Here is an 11,364-nt window from a genome sequence, read left to right on the forward strand (position 1 = left end):
AATTGTGGATAAAATATATCACATGAATGTATTCCAAGGAAATTAATAACATTGTAGCCAAGAACCCCATTAGAGATTCCACAGAAAAAAAAAATTGTTATAGATATGAAATCTGTGCAGTTTGTTGCTATAAAAGGGAGGTAAAAGTGTATATTTGCTGATCAATATTACATAAATACTGCTACAATGTCTCTAAAATTAAACTGATACATCTGTTTCACAATTCAAAACTCTTAAATTATTTGCATTTACAGGTCATTTAATCTAGCCCTAGTAGTTAGGTAAATATTATATTTGAGTGCACACCTAAATGATAGTTACTTTACTGTACTTTACTATTTTATTTAAAAAGTAAAATAGATACCAGCACTTGCTGAAGAATAAATGAAAGGTGGTTTGTTTGTGATAAAAATGCAAAACAATTTATTACAGCTCAGACAATTGCAAGAAGCATTAGTTGATAAAATATCATAAAAATATTCAAATACATTAAAGAATATGCTTAAAATTAAATTTTAAATGCCAGTGTTTGACTTCTATATCATGCAGTGTCCTGCTCTGGCTAGGATGCTCTCCAGATATTACCCATATGGGGCCTAATTCATTAAGGATTGCAAATTCTGCTATTTTGCAATCCTTTTGTAAGTATGCTGGGGGCTGCCAATCGCAGGGCAAAGCTGCCCAGCATGCAGACCGCTGCCCCCTTTCCCCCCTTCAACAAGCAGATATTGTGACCGCATGAACGCATGAAATAGATGCTACCTCCTGCCGGCGCCCCAATCGTGGTGGCTGCATGTGATGTTATGCAGCCGCTGCTATCACACCCCCAACACACCCCCATTCGCGCTACACCACCCCCACAATGCTCCATCTCTGCCTTGGAAATACAGCATTGCCGCCCCCACCCTGCGATGGCCGCTACCTGATTGACAGGCAGAGGCGATTGCATTTTCTACAGCCCCCCGCAGAAAGTGCGGGTGCATGTGCAGGATGGGCTCATACGCAGGGCGGGCACTGCGCATGCACCCACGGGGGATCATAATAATTCCGGTTGGATTGCGATTTGCGATCCAACTTGAATTAGCCCATGGTCACTGTTAGCAGCAAATTAACCAAGCCATGGTGTTGCAGTCCCCAATAGTAACCAGCAGTAGATGAATAGATCATTGCTGAGGGGATAGTTCAGATGGATTCGAATGCTGTACTTGTTTTCCGATGGAGAGAGAAAGTCCAATTAGTACCAGGGCAGAAGCTTCAGAAGTCCAGATGATATACTTTGTCAGGCTCCATAATCACACAGATCTCTTTTCATTTTTTGCTGTTTCAATTCAATAAGGTTCCGTTCATACTTAATCACTTTATCATTAATAACTCTATCCCTTTCCTTGAAGGCCTCTTCAGTATTGTATTTTGCCATTGATTTTTTTTCAAGGAATCACTATCTTTTTCAATCATATGGACTTTACTCTTTTATTTTTGCTGATTTACTTACTGTAGTATTATTGCCAGTTCTTGCATCCTGCATTTTGTAGTTACAGTTTTCCTAAGTTGCAAATCTGGTATCTCTGAGGTTGTCTCGGTCTTCTTCCTACTGTACCTGCATAATAAAACCTAGAAATTGAGATATAACAGGGGGAGGCATTTGATATGCCAGCTGTCGGGATCCCGGCACCATACTGACGCCGGAATCCTGACAGCCGGCATACCGACAACTATTCTCCCTCTTGGGGTGTCCACGACACCCCTGGAGAGATAGAATAAATAGCGTAACTCCCCGGGAGGGGCTTTTTTTAGTGATGAGCGCCTGAAATTTTTCGGGTTTTGTGTTTTGGTTTTGGGTTCGGTTCTGCGGCCGTGTTTTGGGTTCGACCGCGTTTTGGCAAAACCTCACCGAATTTTTTTTGTCGGATTCGGGTGTGTTTTGGATTCGGGTGTTTTTTTCAAAAAACCCTAAAAAACAGCTTAAATCATAGAATTTGGGGGTCATTTTGATCCCATATTATTATTAACCTCAAAAACCATAATTTCCACTCATTTTCAGTCTATTCTGAATACCTCACACCTCACAATATTATTTTTAGTCCTAAAATTTGCACCGAGGTCGCTGGATGACTAAGCTAAGCGACCCTAGTGGCCGACACAAACACCTGGCCCATCTAGGAGTGGCACTGCAGGATGTCCCTTCCAAAAAACCCTCCCCAAACAGCACATGACGCAAAGAAAAAAAGAGGCGCAATGAGGTAGCTGTGTGAGTAAGATTAGCGACCCTAGTGGCCGACACAAACACCGGGCCCATTTAGGAGTGGCACTGCAGTGTCACGCAGGATGTCCCTTCCAAAAAACCCTCCCCAAACAGCACATGACGCAAAGAAAAAAAGAGGCGCAATGAGGTAGCTGTGTGAGTAAGATTAGCGACCCTAGTGGCCGACACAAACACCGGGCCCATCTAGGAGTGGCACTGCAGTGTCACGCAGGATGGCCCTTCCAAAAAACACTCCCCAAACAGCACATGACGCAAAGAAAAAAAGAGGCGCAATGAGGTAGCTGACTGTGTGAGTAAGATAAGCGACCCTAGTGGCCGACACAAACACCGGGCCCATTTAGGAGTGGCACTGCAGTGTCACGCAGGATGTCCCTTCCAAAAAACCCTCCCCAAACAGCACATGACGCAAAGAAAAAAAGAGGCGCAATGAGGTAGCTGTGTGAGTAAGATTAGCGACCGTAGTGGCCGACACAAACACCGGGCCCATTTAGGAGTGGCACTGCAGTGTCACGCAGGATGGCCCTTCCAAAAAACCCTCCCCAAACAGCACATGACGCAAAGAAAAAAAGAGGCGCAATGAGGTAGCTGACTGTGTGAGTAAGATTAGCGACCCTAGTGGCCGACACAAACACCGGGCCCATTTAGGAGTGGCACTGCAGTGTCACGCAGGATGTCCCTTCCAAAAAACCCTCCCCAAACAGCACATGATGCAAAGAGAAATAAAAGAAAAAAGAGGTGCAAGATGGAATTGTCCTTGGGCACTCCCACCCACCCTTATGTTGTATAAACAAAACAGGACATGCACACTTTAACCAACCCATCATTTCAGTGACAGGGTCTGCCACACGACTGTGACTGATATGACGGGTTGGTTTGGACCCCCCCCAAAAAAGAAGCAATTAATCTCTCCTTGCACAAACTGGCTCTACAGAGGCAAGATGTCCACCTCATCATCATCCTCCGATATATCACCGTGTACATCCCCCTCCTCACAGATTATCAATTCGTCCCCACTGGAATCCACCATCTCAGCTCCCTGTGTACTTTGTGGAGGCAATTGCTGCTGGTCAATGTCTCCGCGGAGGAATTGATTATAATTCATTTTAATGAACATCATCTTCTCCACATTTTCTGGATGTAACCTCGTACGCCGATTGCTGACAAGGTGAGCGGCGGCACTAAACACTCTTTCGGAGTACACACTTGTGGGAGGGCAACTTAGGTAGAATAAAGCCAGTTTGTGCAAGGGCCTCCAAATTGCCTCTTTTTCCTGCCAGTATAAGTATGGAATGTGTGACGTGCCTACTTGGATGCGGTCACTCATATAATCCTCCACCATTCTTTCAATGGTGAGAGAATCATATGCAGTGACAGTAGACGACATGTCCGTAATCGTTGTCAGGTCCTTCAGTCCGGACCAGATGTCAGCATCAGCAGTCGCTCCAGACTGCCCTGCATTACCACCAGCGGGTGGGCTCGGAATTCTGAGCCTTTTCCTCGCACCCCCAGTTGCGGGAGAATGTGAAGGAGGAGATGTTGACAGGTCGCGTTCCGCTTGACTTGACAATTTTCTCACCAGCAGGTCTTTCAACCCCAGCAGACTTGTGTCTGCCGGAAAGAGAGATCCAAGGTAGGCTTTAAATCTAGGATCGAGCATGGTGGCCAAAATGTAGTGCTCTGATTTCAACAGATTGACCACCCGTGAATCCTTGTTAAGCGAATTAAGGGCTCCATCCACAAGTCCCACATGCCTAGCGGTATCGCTCCGTGTTAGCTCCTCCTTCAATGTCTCCAGCTTCTTCTGCAAAAGCCTGATGAGGGGAATGACCTGACTCAGGCTGGCAGTGTCTGAACTGACTTCACGTGTGGCAAGTTCAAAGGGCAGCAGAACCTTGCACAACGTTGAAATCATTCTCCACTGCGCTTGAGACAGGTGCATTCCACCTCCTATATCGTGCTCAATTGTATAGGCTTGAATGGCCTTTTGCTGCTCCTCCAACCTCTGAAGCATATAGAGGGTTGAATTCCACCTCGTTACCACTTCTTGCTTCAGATGATGGCAGGGCAGGTTCAGTAGTTTTTGGTGGTGCTCCAGTCTTCTGTACGTGGTGCCTGTACGCCGAAAGTGTCCCGCAATTCTTCTGGCCACCGACAGCATCTCTTGCACGCCCCTGTCGTTTTTTAAATAATTCTGCACCACCAAATTCAAGGTATGTGCAAAACATGGGACGTGCTGGAATTTGCCCAGATTTAATGCACACACAATATTGCTGGCGTTGTCCGATGCCACAAATCCACAGGAGAGTCCAATTGGGGTAAGCCATTCCGCGATGATCTTCCTCAGTTGCCGTAAGAGGTTTTCAGCTGTGTGCGTATTCTGGAAACCGGTGATACAAAGCGTAGCCTGCCTAGGAAAGAGTTGGCGTTTGCGAGATGCTGCTACTGGTGCCGCCGCTGCTGTTCTTGCGGCGGGAGTCCATACATCTACCCAGTGGGCTGTCACAGTCATATAGTCCTGACCCTGCCCTGCTCCACTTGTCCACATGTCCGTGGTTAAGTGGACATTGGGTACAGCTGCATTTTTTAGGACACTGGTGACTCTTTTTCTGAGGTCTGTGTACATTTTCGGTATCGCCTGCCTAGAGAAATGGAACCTAGATGGTATTTGGTACCGGGGACACAGTACCTCCAACAAGTCTCTAGTTGGCTCTGCAGTAATGATGGATACCGGAACCACGTTTCTCACCACCCAGGATGCCAAGGCCTCAGTTATCCGCTTTGCAGTAGGATGACTGCTGTGATATTTCATCTTCCTCGCAAAGGACTGTTGGACAGTCAATTGCTTGGTGGAAGTAGTAAAAGTGGTCTTACGACTTCCCCTCTGGGATGACCATCGACTCCCAGCAGCAACAACAGCAGCGCCAGCAGCAGTAGGCGTTACACGCAAGGATGCATCGGAGGAATCCCAGGCAGGAGAGGAATCATCAGAATTGCCAGTGACATGGCCTGCAGGACTATTGGCATTCCTGGGGAAGGAGGAAATTGACACTGAGGGAGTTGGTGGGGTGGTTTGCGTGAGCTTGGTTACAAGAGGAAGGGATTTACTGGTCAGTGGACTGCTTCCGCTGTCACCCAAAGTTTTTGAACTTGTCACTGACTTATTATGAATGCGCTGCAGGTGACGTATAAGGGAGGATGTTCCGAGGTGGTTAACGTCCTTACCCCTACTTATTACAGCTTGACAAAGGGAACACACGGCTTGACACCTGTTGTCCGCATTTCTGTTGAAATACCTCCACACCGAAGAGCTGATTTTTTTGGTATTTTCACCAGGCATGTCAACGGCCATATTCCTCCCACGGACAACAGGTGTCTCCCCGGGTGCCTGACTTAAACAAACCACCTCACCATCAGAATCCTCCTGGTCAATTTCCTCCCCAGCGCCAGCAACACCCATATCCTCCTCATCCTGGTGTACTTCAACACTGACATCTTCAATCTGACTATCAGGAACTGGACTGCGGGTGCTCCTTCCAGCACTTGCAGGGGGCGTGCAAATGGTGGAAGGCGCATGCTCTTCACGTCCAGTGTTGGGAAGGTCAGGCATCGCAACCGACACAATTGGACTCTCCTTGTGGATTTGGGATTTCGAAGAACGCACAGTTCTTTGCGGTGCTACTGATTTTGCCAGCTTGAGTCTTTTCATTTTTCTAGCGAGAGGCTGAGTGCCTCCATCCTCATGTGAAGCTGAACCACTAGCCATGAACATAGGCCAGGGCCTCAGCCGTTCCTTGCCACTCCGTGTGGTAAATGGCATATTGGCAAGTTTACGCTTCTCCTCCGACAATTTTATTTTAGGTTTTGGAGTCCTTTTTTTACTGATATTTGGTGTTTTGGATTTTACATGCTCTGTACTATGACATTGGGCATCGGCCTTGGCAGACGACGTTGCTGGCATTTCATCGTCTCGGCCATGACTAGTGGCAGCAGCTTCAGCACGAGGTGGAAGTGGATCTTGATCTTTCCCTAATTTTGGAACCTCAACATTTTTGTTCTCCATATTTTAATAGGCACAACTAAAAGGCACCTCAGGTAAACAATGGAGATGGATGGATACTAGTATACAATTATGGACGGACTGCCGAGTGCCGACACAGAGGTAGCTACAGCCGTGGACTACCGTACTGTACTGTGTCTGCTGCTAATATAGACTGGTTGATAAAGAGATGTAGTAGTATGTATGTATAAAGAAGAAAGAAAAAAAAACCACGGGTAGGTGGTATACAATTATGGACGGACTGCCGAGTGCCGACACAGAGGTAGCTACAGCCGTGAACTACCGTACTGTACTGTGTCTGCTGCTAATATAGACTGGTTGATAAAGAGATGTAGTAGTATGTATGTATAAAGAAGAAAGAAAAAAAAACCTCGGGTAGGTGGTATACAATTATGGACGGACTGCCGAGTGCCGACACAGAGGTAGCTACAGCCGTGGACTACCGTACTGTACTGTGTCTGCTGCTAATATAGACTGGTTGATAAAGAGATGTAGTAGTATGTATGTATAAAGAAGAAAGAAAAAAAAACCACGGGTAGGTGGTATACAATTATGGACGGACTGCCGAGTGCCGACACAGAGGTAGCTACAGCCGTGGACTACCGTACTGTACTGTGTCTGCTGCTAATATAGACTGGTTGATAAAGAGATGTAGTAGTATGTATGTATAAAGAAGAAAGAAAAAAAAACCACGGGTAGGTGGTATACAATTATGGACGGACTGCCGAGTGCCGACACAGAGGTAGCTACAGCCGTGAACTACCGTACTGTACTGTGTCTGCTGCTAATATAGACTGGTTGATAAAGAGATGTAGTAGTATGTATGTATAAAGAAGAAAGAAAAAAAAACCACGGGTAGGTGGTATACAATTATGGACGGACTGCCGAGTGCCGACACAGAGGTAGCTACAGCCGTGAACTACCGTACTGTACTGTGTCTGCTGCTAATATAGACTGGTTGATAAAGAGATGTAGTAGTATGTATGTATAAAGAAGAAAGAAAAAAAAACCACGGGTAGGTGGTATACAATTATGGACGGACTGCCGAGTGCCGACACAGAGGTAGCTACAGCCGTGGACTACCGTACTGTACTGTGTCTGCTGCTAATATAGACTGGTTGATAAAGAGATGTAGTAGTATGTATGTATAAAGAAGAAAGAAAAAAAAACCACGGGTAGGTGGTATACAATTATGGACGGACTGCCGAGTGCCGACACAGAGGTAGCTACAGCCGTGAACTACCGTACTGTACTGTGTCTGCTGCTAATATAGACTGGTTGATAAAGAGATGTAGTAGTATGTATGTATAAAGAAGAAAGAAAAAAAAAACACGGGTAGGTGGTATACAATTATGGACGGACTGCCGAGTGCCGACACAGAGGTAGCTACAGCCGTGGACTACCGTACTGTACTGTGTCTGCTGCTAATATAGACTGGTTGATAAAGAGATGTAGTAGTATGTATGTATAAAGAAGAAAGAAAAAAAAACCACGGGTAGGTGGTATACAATTATGGATGGACTGCCGAGTGCCGACACAGAGGTAGCTACAGCCGTGAACTACCGTACTGTGTCTGCTGCGACTGGATGATAAATAATGATATAAAAAATATATATATATCACTACTGCAGCCTGACAGGTATATATTATATAATGACGGACCTGCTGGACACTGTCTGTCAGCAGAATGAGTTTTTTATAGAATAAAAAAAAAAACACCACACAAGTGAAGTCACACGACGAGTGTTTAACTTTTTCAGGCAATCACAATATAGTATACTACTAACTATACTGGTGGTCAGTGTGGTCAGGTCACTGGTCAGTCACACTGGCAGTGGCACTCCTGCAGCAAAAGTGTGCACTGTTTAATTTTAATATAATATGTACTCCTGGCTCCTGCTATAACCTATAACTGGCACTGCAGTGCTCCCCAGTCTCCCCCACAATTATAAGCTGTGTGAGCTGAGCACAGTCAGATATATATACATAGATGATGCAGCACACTGGGCTGAGCAGTGCACACAGATATGGTATGTGACTGAGTCACTGTGTGTATCGTTTTTTTCAGGCAGAGAACGGATATATTAAATAAAACTGCACTGTCTGGTGGTCACTGTGGTCAGTCACTAGTAAACTCTGCACTCTCTACACTTCTACAGTACTCCTAAGCTCCAGTAAATCAGGTCAATCTCTCTCTCTCTCTCTCTCTCTTCTAATCTAAATGGAGAGGACGCCAGCCACGTCCTCTCCCTATCAATCTCAATGCACGTGTGAAAATGGCGGCGACGCGCGGCTCCTTATATAGAATCCGAGTCTCGCGAGAATCCGACAGCGTCATGATGACGTTCGGGCGCGCTCGGGTTAACCGAGCAAGGCGGGAGGATCCGAGTCTGCTCGGACCCGTGAAAAAAACCATGAAGTTCGGGCGGGTTCGGATTCAGAGAAACCGAACCCGCTCATCTCTAGCTTTTTTGCACTCACCCCTCTGCCTGCATGCCGGTGGTCAGGATCCCAAGCACTGGCATAACATACTACACCCATAACAGGTAATGTATTTCTGTAAGGTCTCCATACAGTCTATTTTGTTATGTTGGTTGCACTGAATTTTAAACCTCTTAGTTGCATTCATAAATGGATGTGTACTTTTAGTATCTGAAGAGTACTGGATAACAGATGAGACAGCTGGTGTAATAATGAAATTACAGTATTTACAGATCATATACAAAAAGATATCTTAACTCCCAGATTGATTTACAGATTTCTTTTAACTAAAACAAGTGATGATGAAGCAAACTACTGTAAGTGTGGCACCCCTGAAAGTTGATTGTGGCACCACAAGTGCCAGCATGCCCCTGAGTGATCTAGAGGCATGCAGCATGCAGCTGTGGCACTACAGATCCCAGCCTGCCCTTTTATATTGAGACAGCCCTGCAGGCCACAGCTAAAGAGTTTAACAGAGGGTAAATGCAGCCCACATCTAAAACTATGTATCCAGGTAGCGTGTGGTCTCCTACCTGATTGGCTGCCTGCAGGCAGGGAGAAGAGAACCTTACCCTAGACAGGACAGGGGGGATGAGAGGAGCTCCTGTTTTTGTAGACAAAAGTGTGGTGAAGTGTGTGCAAGTGGGACACTGTGAGGAGAAAAGTGCAACTGGCCGAGAGGAATCCCAGGGGAAAGAGCCCTGCATTTAAGAGTGAGACTGCAGCAGTAGCATGAGAAAACCTCACTGTGAAACAGCTAATGGAGTTCAGCAGCACAGGCTAATATAAGAAGGGAAGCCCTGCAGGGAAGAGGGTTCATGGCAGCCAAGGGAGGTCCCATTTTGGGAAACAGTTATCCCCAATATGTGTTACAGCATCTGTGAGCCCAGTGCCAGCAGCAGCCCAGAGGGGAGAGCACAGAAGCCGCCCGCGTAGCACATATAGCCTACAGTTAAAACACAGTTTTGAAAGAGCCAGCCTGCATGCCAGCAGAGAAGTAAGCCTGCATAGGGAACCAGCCCTGTCTTAAGAACGCAGTTTGCCTTAAAGACATTATTGTACTTAAAGACACAGTTGCAATTAAAGTCACAGCCTCATCAAGAAGAAAGCAGCCATGTGACTCACAGCATAGCCGAGGCCCAGGCATCTGCTCAGGTGTCCGAAGAGAGTAGCCCTGTGGACCGCAGTGCAGCAGAGGTCCGGGAACTGCTCAGTGACCGCCAAAGATGCCAGATCGAGACCAGGCATAAGTGGAAGACAGCATTCTTCAGCCATGAGTAACCAATATGCCCCGTACCATGATCCATTTAAGGGAATGCCTTTAGCCGGTATAACTTTTCCTCTTTATTTAACGGAGTCCTCCCATCTTTGCCCATAGTGACAAACAATATACATTGTGCATTTATACACCAACATTTACGTTGCTATCCAAGGGTCTATTGTACAGTGTGTTACGTCATGCTATTCTGCCACTTCTCCTTATTTGCATATTCCCGGAAAAGGAAAAATCCTGCTATTTCCCCTTTGCCATTGTGGAGTGACATTGCCTACCTTTAATTGCTCATGTAGTAACCCTTTGCCAAAAATCCTGTGCACAGGTAGAGGAGGAACACTTTTGCAGGGCACTAGTTTCATAATGGGTACCTGACACATATCCAGGTATATTGTTTGATTTATTGAATGTTATAATATTGCTGATGCATATTATTGAGGTGTTTTGATGTATTTCTGATATTGAATGAGTTATGGTCCATTATTGTCGGAAATGTTAATGAGTTGAAAAGCACATTGTTATATGGTACGCATGCTTAGGAAACCCGTGATACAGTCTGCGCATTCTATTTAGCCATTGTTATTTGCGATAGTGAATATCAGACTTGTTTATTGTCTTAGTAAATGTTATCCTGCATTTTATCGTGATTTGCCATGGTCAATACGCAGGGTAGTGCTATTTGCTAATTCACCGCATGCTTTATACGTATGTCATGATCTGTTGAAAAGTCTCTGATAAGTGTGTTGCTTAACTTCTGCTGACCCTCTAATAAAAACTCATTCCTTTTGAGTCGAGACTTGACTCAGCGTGTCTACAAGTGTTCCCACAATTCTCATCTCTATGCACCAGAGTGAAGTAACCAAAGTGGATCTCAAGGTAAACACACCTAACACATTACGTACCGCCGTGTGGGAGTACTTCAAATGTTATCCAGCATTATATTTAGAGATGAGCGGGTTCGGTTTCTCTGAATCCGAACCCGCCCGAACTTCATGGTTTTTTTCACGGGTCCGAGCAGACTCGGATCCTCCCGCCTTGCTCGGTTAACCCGAGCGCGCCCGAACGTCATCATGACGCTGCAGATTCTCGCGAGACTCGGATTCTATATAAGGAGCCGCGCGTCGCCGCCATTTTCACACGTGCATTGAGATTGATAGTGAGAGGACGTGGCTGGCGTCCTCTCCATTTAGATTATAAGAGAGAGAGAGATTTACTGGAGCTTAGGACTAGGAGGAGTACTGTAGAAGTGTAGAGAGTGCAGAGAGTTTACTAGTGAGTGACCACCAGACA

This window comes from Pseudophryne corroboree, chromosome 1, assembly GCF_028390025.1.
Source record: "Pseudophryne corroboree isolate aPseCor3 chromosome 1, aPseCor3.hap2, whole genome shotgun sequence".
NCBI lineage: Eukaryota > Metazoa > Chordata > Amphibia > Anura > Myobatrachidae > Pseudophryne > Pseudophryne corroboree.